Source organism: Ictidomys tridecemlineatus, unplaced genomic scaffold, assembly GCF_052094955.1.
Source record: "Ictidomys tridecemlineatus isolate mIctTri1 unplaced genomic scaffold, mIctTri1.hap1 Scaffold_1808, whole genome shotgun sequence".
NCBI lineage: Eukaryota > Metazoa > Chordata > Mammalia > Rodentia > Sciuridae > Ictidomys > Ictidomys tridecemlineatus.
In genome coordinates, this window is record NW_027521560.1 from 4,801 (window position 1) to 14,899 (window position 10,099).

The 10,099-nt window shown below is 35.5% G+C and overlaps 1 non-coding gene across 1 annotated transcript; it reads right to left on the bottom strand.

The window, feature by feature from the left end:
* Positions 1 to 9,774: 9,774 nt before the first annotated feature.
* Positions 9,775 to 9,877, bottom strand: LOC144372871 (U6 spliceosomal RNA). Its single transcript, XR_013432715.1, has one exon. It is a non-coding gene; the product is annotated as a U6 spliceosomal RNA (small nuclear RNA).
* Positions 9,878 to 10,099: the final 222 nt, after the last annotated feature.

Below are 10,099 nucleotides of genomic sequence, written 5' to 3' on the forward strand. Positions count from 1 at the left end.
AAAAAAAATGAGGCTCCAATTTCAAATATTCTGCCTGCCCTGGCCTCCTGGAGATTTACACTTGAGAGACCTCTGACATGATTTTAATGTATGTGGCTCATGACTCATACTTTGAAAAACACTGCTGTGGATAAGTGTGAATCCAAGCATGGATTCGAGTTAGTCTAAATCTAAGTTTGAATCATGGCCCTTCTATGAATGGACAAGACAACTTAATTTCTTTCAGTCTCAGTTTCTCCATCTGTGAAATGGGAGGATACCAACTATCTTTTACAGCTGTTGCAAATTTTTAAAACATATAATATATTTTTATAAAAGTGTATTCTTAACCTGCTATGTTTATGAAGTCCCCAAATTTCATAAAAGCCTTATTAGTTATTCAAATAGTCCTCTCTACATTTCAAAATATTAGAACATCAGGAGAGACTATTGCCTAATTTGGTCTTAGTTGGTACAATATTTGTAACTGGTCTCGCTGGATCCCTTCATGCAGTGAATAAAATAAAACTCAAAGTACAGAGAACTAATTAATTGGTTATCACAGTATTGGCAGATGTTTTCTAACAAAAACATTCTATATAGCTATTTGATTTTTAAAGAATACACATATACTAATTGACTATAGCTTGCATTATAAATCAGGGTGGAAACATCTTTTGATATTAAAATCCAAGTTTCTAGAAGACCTGTGCTTTTGACTCTTTCATGGATCTCTGTTGTTTGCACAGTTAAGTGCACAGTCTTCAGGCACCACTATGGGAATTCTGACATGGTGAATGTACTCCTGTCCCACAGAGGAGATGGACATACAGAACACTGCAAGAGTGACAGCTGTCCCCCTCATGCCCCTCCCAGTCACTACCGGTCCCATCTACCTTATCACCACTTATTAGTTTCATCACTTTCAAATTTCAAGTAAATGAAACCATAAAAGTATTTGCTGTTTTCTGTCCAGATTTCCCTCTCATCTTAATGTCTTTATGTCTGAGATTCATCTATACATATTGTTTGTAGGAATAGTTTATTTTCTTTTTTTTAATCAACATAGAGTATTCTATCATATGCCTGGGTCACAAGGATCTATCTATAGACATTTGGGTTGTTTCAGTTGGGGGCTATGATACATAAAGTAACTGAATATTTTGTCCATGATTTGTAGCAAATGTGTACTTACAGCAGAATTGCTGGGTAGTAGGTTAGGCAAGTGTCTAGTTTTAGTTAACGTAACCCTCTAATTTTTTTTTTATACCAGCTATTGAACCCAGGGATGCTAAAACATGGAGCCACACCCCCGTTCCATTTTTGAGGAGTGGGGGTGGTGCTGAGAATTGAATTCAGGGGTACTTGACCACTAAAACACATCCCCAACCCTAGTTTTGTATTTTTATTTAGAAACAGAGTGTCACTGCATTGCTTAGAAGCTCACTTTTGCTGAGGTTGGCTTTGAACTCATGATCATCCTGACTCAGCCTCCTGAGCTGCTGGGATGTCAGGCTGTGCCACCACACCTTTACCTTTTATTTATTTATTTACTTTTAGAGACAGAGTTTCACTAAGTTGCTTAAGGCCTCACTAAGTTGCTGAGATTGCTCTTCAACTTTTGATCCTCCTGACTCAGCCTCCTGAGCCACTGGGATGTCAGGCATACACCCAGCTAACCCCTAAATTTTAATGCAATAATTTTATCAATTTATATTCCCACCAGCAGTGTATGGGTTTAGATCTTCCAACATTGTCAGATTAGCAATCTTGGTATTCTCTATCTTTTCCATTTTAGCTATGATGGAGCATCCGTAGTTATGATGTGTTTTAGTTTAGTTTTAGTTAGCATTTTTCTCATAATCAATGAAGTTAAACTTCTTTTCTTGTCTATACTGTGCTCTTAAATATCTTTTTTTAATGAAATTTTCAAGTATTTTTGCCTGTTTCTCATTTGAGCTACCTATCTTTCTTTCATTTTTATTTTTAATAAATGTTTTAGGGGAATATTTTAGACTTACAGATATACATGGCATCCCTCATGCACTTCTATTTAATGTTTTATATTATGGCACCATTGTTAAAATTTAAAAACCTACATTGATACATTACGAACCAAACTTCCAGCTTGATTTGGATTTTTCTCATTTTTCCACTACAATATTATTCTTTACTTCTGTAATTCAAATTAGAATATTGCATTGCACTTAGTCAATATTCCTTCTTAGTCTCCTCTGGTCAAGAACAACTTCTCAGTTTTTTTTTCTTTGTTTTTCTATGACCCTGATAATTTAAGAAAATATTCACACTAGCCAGATAGAATATCCCTGATAGAATTTATAGAATGTCCCTATTATGGTTTAGATATGAGGCAGACCCTGAAACTTCTTGTTAGAGTAGGAATGTTCAAAGGTAAAGTGATTAGATTATGAGGTCTGTGAACTAATTACTGAATTAATTCATTTGATGGATTAATCCATTTGATGGATTAATGATTCTAATGGACTAACTGGGTGGTAACTGTAGGCTGTAGGAAGTAGGTGATGGGGGTAGCATGCCTTTTGGGTCATATTTCTCTGGTGACTTACTTGTGGGTTCCTTCTCTTCCCACCCCTGTCCTTCCTGGCAGCCATGAGCTCAGGAACTTTCCTTTGCCCCTCTATTCTGCCTCACTTCACATCCAGAGCAATGGAGCCCACCGACCTTGGACTGAACCTCTGAAACTGTGAGCCTGTTATAAACTTTGTCTCCTCTTACTTGATCTTGAGTATTTTGGTCACAGCTATGTAAAACTGACTAACACAGCTCCTTAATTTGAATTTGATGGGAGTATGTGATTAGATGGGAATTACAGACTTTGTAAAGAACACCACACACAGCCTGAGGGCCCTTTTCATCTTATCCCATCAGGGTTACCGAATAGCCATATAACTCATCCTAATGATGTTAAGTTTTTGGTTAAGGTGATGTTTAATCAGGCTCCTGCTCCTCTGGAAAGTCATTATATTTCACTTTCCATACACTATTTCATGGAAGTGAGTCATTAAATCCAGTGAAAACTGGACATCATTACTTTTTGATCTATGGTTTTAATGAATTCAAGATATGGACCTCAAATTGGTCATATACATGTACTATTTATCTTCTGTATCATCAAAGAATATACTCCATATGATTTTAATCCTTCGACATTTGTCAACACTTGCTTGATGACCCAGCATATAGTTTTTATTTTAATAAATCTTCTATGTGTTCATAAAAAAGAATGTGGAATGTTTTGCATTGTTTTATACTGTATTATTTACCCCCACACATACACACATTTGCTCATTGTATTTCTCAAATATTATATGCTTTACTGAGTTTTTTTAAAAAACCTTTATTTGGGCTGGGGATGTGGCTCAAGTGGTAGCGCGCTTGCCTGGCATGCATGCGGCCCGGGTTCGATCCTCAGCACCACATACAGACAAAGATGCTGTGTCCGCCAAATACTGAAAAATAAATATTAAAGTTCTCTCTCTCTCCCTCTTTCTCATTCTCTCTCACTCTTTCTTTAAAAAAAATAAAAATAAAAATAAAAAACCTTTATTTTATTTGTTTATTTTTATGTGGTGCTGAGGATCAAACCCAGGGCCTCAAACGTGCTAGGTGAGCGCGCTATCATTGAGCCACAGCCCCACTTTACTGAACTTTTGACGAGAAAGATACGTTAAAAAAATCTCTTACTATGGAGCTGGGGACATAGCTCAGTGGCACAGTGCTTGCCTAGCATGTGTGAGGCCTTAGACTCCATTCCTAACAGTAACATAAAATGAAATTTAAAAAAATGACTCTCACTATAAATATTATGGATTTGTTTATTTCCCTTCTTATTTGTATCTGGACTTGGCTTTATTTTATACATTAAAATTTGTTGTTGTTGTTGTTGTTGATGGGCCTTTATTTTATTCATTTATTTTTATGGGGTACTGAGGATCGAACCTAGTGCCTCACAGATGCTAAGAAATCACTGTACCACTGAGCCACAACCCCAGGCCTTTATTTTATATTTAGGATATTTTATATTAACCTGTTCAGGGTTTATAGAGCTTCATGACTCTTCAGTCTGATATCCTTGGTCAGTTCCAAAAATTATTTTTCCAGTATATCTTCAACTATTTCTCCTGTTTTTTTTCCTCTCCCCTCCTCCTCTTCTTCTAGAACTTCAACTAAATATTAATTACCCTTACTACATTTTTATCAAGTTTTATATGCTATTATCTATATTTTTCCATTCATTTTTCTTCTCTGAACTTCAAATATATTATTTGCTACTTACCAACTTCCAGTTTCTCAGTTCTCTATTTTCATCTTCCTAATTCTATTCTGTTGTCTCATCTGCAGTTACATTTTGACTTCTTGTTTTTTTTCTACTATAAAATTTCCATTTAATGGTGTTTTTATGCATTCTAATGTTTGAATGACATTCTTTTGTTTTTAATCCACTTTCTTTAACTTACTGAAAAATTTATATATTTAAGTTTATATTTCTGTTAACCCCCAAATCTATACCAGCTATTTCTATTGCTCTTTTGTTTTGTTTTCTTCTTGTTAGCTTTTGTCGTTTGGTCCTGTTTCCTGGCACACATGGTCTTTTAGATTGAGCACTGACATTACACATGAGAGGTGGCAGAGATTCTAGATGATCTTTTATTTTTTCAGAGAAGATGTTATTCTCCTCTGCCTGAGAAACAGGAAACCCTGATAGAATCAGGGATTAAAATAATGAAAGTCTTTTATGGGGAGGGTATAGTGATTGAACCCAGGGATACTCACCACTGAGCCACATCCCCAGCCCTATTTTTTTTTGTATTTTTCTTAGAGTCAGAGTTTTCCTGAGTTGCTTAGTGCCCCACTATTTTGAGGGTGACTAAGGATCCTCCTGCCTTAACCTCCCAAGCCTCTAGGATTACAGGCATGAACCAACGTACCTGGCAAATGAAGCATATTGCTAAGACGTTGTGAAAGCTCATCTATTACTAATTTATCCCAACCATCAGCCATAACACTTCAGAAGTCTCATATAAAAGCCTGGAAATTTTACTTTTGGCAGGTTCTAAATTATATTTTTGTTTGTTTTTTCCGCAGACTGCCAAAAGCTCTGATAAGCTTTTTAGCCTCTTAACATTTTTTTTTCTGGATTTATTAGACTTTCACTCCATTAATGCATGGTTCAGGAATTAGCTAATGCCTTGAAGAGAAATTTTGTAAGGAATTTTAAGAGCACTCCTCTTCAGGATCTTGACTCCCTGTAAGTTCTGTCTTCTTCACTAGTCCTGAAGTTCAAATTTGATCTTTTTATCCTAGTGATATTGCTGCAAGTTCTAGATCTCTGCTTCCTGTTCAATCCTTGCCTGACTAATTACTCCATTTTTCAGAATAAAAATTTCACTTGATGAAAGAATATGCAGAATAAAAAGATTTAATTTATAGTACATATGCATATCTTAATATTAATACTTCTTCTGTTTACTTGCATATCTGACATACTATTTGTTAGAAACCAAAGAAACTTCTATTTTTTAAAAAATCAAGACTTGCTCATCTTTAAATAAATTCCAATGTGTACAAACTTATCATGTCATGCATGCAAATGTAAATATACATTTGAATACAAAAAGCCATTCACAAAAGTCAAATATTCTTCTACATATATAATTTTCATAATATCTTAGGGCTAGAAGAAACTTTAAGGATAATTAGAAATTATATATGGAAATAGATGGATAGATAGCTATCTTCTCTCAATAAAGACACAGAGCTCCCAAAAGTTATCTTAAGGTAACCTAAAAGATATATCCAACATCACAGGTAGATCTCAAATTCTCCAGACTCCCACTACAATACAATTTCTCCTTTACATACTCCCCAACACATAGTTTTCCTATGGCAAACTCCTGTTACTACAGCAACACATACCTCCTGCTTCTATACTCTAGTACATAAGAATTAAAGGATTTGACACCCTAAGATACCATCTCACTCCAGTAAGATTGGCAGCCACTATGAAGTCAAACAACAACAAGTGCTGGCGAGGATGTGGAGAAAAGGGTACTCTTGTACATTGCTGGTGGGACTGCAAATTTGTGCGGCCAATTTGGAAAGCAGTTTGGAGATTCCTGGGAAAGCTGGGAATGGAACCAACATTTGACCCTGCTATTGCCCTTCTCGGACTATTCCCTGAAGACCTTAAAAGAGCATGCTACAGGGATGCTGCCATATCGATGTTCATAGCAGCACAATTCACAATAGCTAGAATGTGGAACCAACCCAGATGCCCTTCAATAGATGAATGGATAAAAAAATGTGGCATCTATACACAATGGAGTACTAAGCAGCAATAAAAAATGACAAAATCATAGAATTTGCAGGGAAATGGATGGCACTAGAGCAGATTATGCTTAGTGAAGCTAGTAAATCCCTAAAAAACAAATACCAAATGTCTTCTTTGATATAATGAGAGCAACTATGAACAGAGCAGGGAGGAAGAGCAGGAAGAAAAGACTAACATTAAACAGAGACATGAGATGGGAGGGAAAGGGAGAGAAAAGGGAAATTGCATGGAAATGAAGGGAGACCCTCATTGCTATACAAAATTGCATATAAGAGGTTGTGAAGGGAATGGGAAAATAAACAAGGAGAGTAATGAATTACAGTAGATGGGGTAGAGAGAGAAGATGGGAGGGGAGGGGAGGGGGGATAGTAGGGGATAGGAAAGGTAGCAGAATACAACAATTACTAATTTGGCATTATGTAAAATTGTGGATGTGTAACCGATGTGATTCTGCAATCTGCATTTGGGGTAAAATTGGGAGTTCATAACCCACTTCAATCTAATGTATGAAATATGATATGTCAAGAACTTTGTAATGTTGTGAACAACCAATAAAAAAATTAAAATATTGAGCAACAAAAAAAAAGAATTAAAGGATTTGAAAACTCTTTCATACTAAGATCTAAAGGGCAATATATTTTTTTCTTCTGAATTTCATGTAATAGCCATTTAGATTTTTATTCACTAAGCATTTGCTAGGCTACCTATTAGGTAGCCCCCAAGGATTTGGAGATGCAGATGGTTCATTAGAATTCTTTGTTTATTTAAACTGGAAGAATTTACTGAGTACATGATTTATTAGTTAGCTGTAGCAGACACTTCTGGTGCCCTGAGTCATATCCACCTAGACTTACATTTGATTTTGACCTGGTTGGAATAGTAATTTATGATTTGCTTCAAATGATAAGATCTCATCTCTAGTTCCTACTGAATATCTTTACTTTCTGCCCAATGCCTGTCTTGGAGGCTTGAAAGAATTCTCTTAACCCATACATATATGGGGAGAAAGAACAGAGTCCCATCTTGTCCAATGGACAAGAGCTAACTGATATGCACTCCTGCCTCCCAGCCATTGTGCTGAAGATTGGGAGAGGGGGAAGTCTATGTGCTATTTAGTAAGTTCCAATAGAGTTGAACCTTATTCCCTTCAGCAAGTTAAAAAGTCAGACTTATGTTTCTCCTTTGTTCCTCTTCAATCTCATTCTTCGTGCTCTCTTATGACTACTTCCAAGACCAACTTTTGGAGGAACCCAAAAATATAAAGCTCCAATACTAAATTCTCCCATTTATAAAATATCCCTATTCCAAAGCCCTCTCTTCTTCAGTTTCACATGGGCCATTCCTCAGCTCCTGTTTCTGTGGCATGTCTTCCTAGACAGGAAAGGATAACTATAACAAATGTGTTCTATTATAGTGCCATCTAGTGGCAAGGATGAATCAAAGCTCATGACACTAAGTGGCCATGGTGTAAATATTAAACTTGAACACTGGCAAATTCACATTACATGAGATAGATAGATGTGTTCAACAGCAGGCAATCCTACTACAATTCCACTGAAGGTCAAAAAGATAAATGTTTGTAACAGGGTATTAAAAGGTTGGGATAATTTTATGATGTGTAGGTAACACAAGCTAAGACAATAATCAAATCTCATGCATGAAAAGGCAAAAGCTAATTGCCGACAAGGTCAGGTGGAGCTTTACCTCTGTTTTGATTTAGCTGAGCATGAAGCCATATTAAACACACAAAGTTGTTTCTCACAGTACAGAAATCAGCTCCAATAGCCACTACTAAAGAGATCTTTAGATACAAAAAGAGTCCTATCATGACTAGCAACTATTATTTAATGAGTACATACTATGTTCCCAGGCTCAGTGCTAAGCATTTTATTCATGTAAATTTATTTAATTTTTACTACAAACCTATTAGGTGGTTATCACTGATATCCTTACTATTTCAGATAAAAGCAAGACTTAAAAAAAATTGAAGTTCCCAAGGTCACATACTCAATACAAAGAAATGGGTTTCAAGTCAGGTCTATTTGGCTACAAAGTTGGTATTTTTTTAACCCAATACATAATTCATACAGCATCAGAGATCATAACTAATTTTATGCCAAGTATACTGTTAGTGATCAATGTTGTCTCTAATAAAACCTCTCCATTTTGCAGATGGAGGGCTGAAATAGGGCTGGTTATTCCTTTCCTTGGGTTATCTAGAAAGCAGTAGCTTGCATGAATTAAGTCTTTCTGCTCACTGGACTCCAGTCAAAACATATATTCTTTCTTTTGACTGACTACTGCCAGAAATTAATTTATATCCTCAAGAAAATAATCTGATTGCCTTATCTTAGATTGTATAGCAGAAAATGCTATTATTAGATAAGATATTCTACAGAACTATGAAAAATCTCTATTCCAGAGAATTTAACTTGATTCCATCTTCTGAAAGTTAGTCTCACAGGTTAGCTAAATTTTGGGTGAATCAGAACTTGATGATCAGCATATATCATCCTGGCTCTTCATCCTAACACAAGAATCAGGGACAAAATGTATTGACTACCACTGCTCATATGATTCTTATCATAATAAGAGCATCTCTACAGCTAGAGACATGTCTCTCCCCTCAAGAAAGAAGAAAAAAGCTTTTGTATTCTGTGGAGCAAACTTTAGCAAAACCTTAGAATATTTAATTTAATCTTTCTGAGACTTGTCTTTGCATTTTGAGTAAGAACAATACAACCAAGTTCAGAATTATAGGGAGGATTCATCTATATAAATAATCAAGGACGACACATGATACATAGTAAAACAATTTGCTTTTATTTTCTTCTTTTATTTAGTAAAGAATTTTGAATTTGCTTATGAAAATGATCTCAAAAATATTACCTCTTCCTCCTTCCTCTGATCATGTGAAGAAAAATCTTTATAGCAAGTTGAACGTTGTAAAGGACTTTCAAAATTAACACCTTTGAAATATTTGGGTTTGCCAATAGAGAACAATTTAGCAACATCTAAAAACTTAAAAATTCAAATACTATTTGATCTAGCAGTTCCATCTATGGGAATATAACCTACAGATAAGTAATATATGTACAAGGCTATTCATCACAGCATTAATTTCAAAAGTGAAGGAATTTTTTAAATCTAAATGTCCATCAATAGAGGATTGGTTACATAAATTATGGTATAAATTATGATGCACAGTAATCAATACAAGGGAAAATATACAATTAGACAAAATTCCAGGATATATATGTGTATATATATACACATGTATATACTTTTTCTTCAGTTGTAGATAAATGCAATATGTATATTTATTTTATGTGGTGCTGAGGATCTAACCCAGTGCCTAACACGTGCAAAGCAAGCGCTTCACCATTGAGCCACAACTCCAGCCCCCAGAATATATATATATTTTAAGTATGGAACTCTTCATGAATTTGCATGTCATCCTTGCACAGGGGCCATGCTAATCTTCTCTGTATTATTCCAATTTTAGTATATCTGCTGCTGATGCAAGCACCCATAATATATTTTAATGGAGAAAAGTAGAGTATAGAATATTATAGCCAGATATAGTAGCACACACCAGTAATCCCAGTGACTCGGGAGGCTGAGGCAAGAGGATCACAAGTTCAAAGCCAGCCTCAGCAACTTAGCAAGGCCCTAAGCAATTCAGTGAGACCCTGTCTTAAAATATAAAAAGTGAAAGGGATGTGGTCAATGGTAAAAACACTCCTG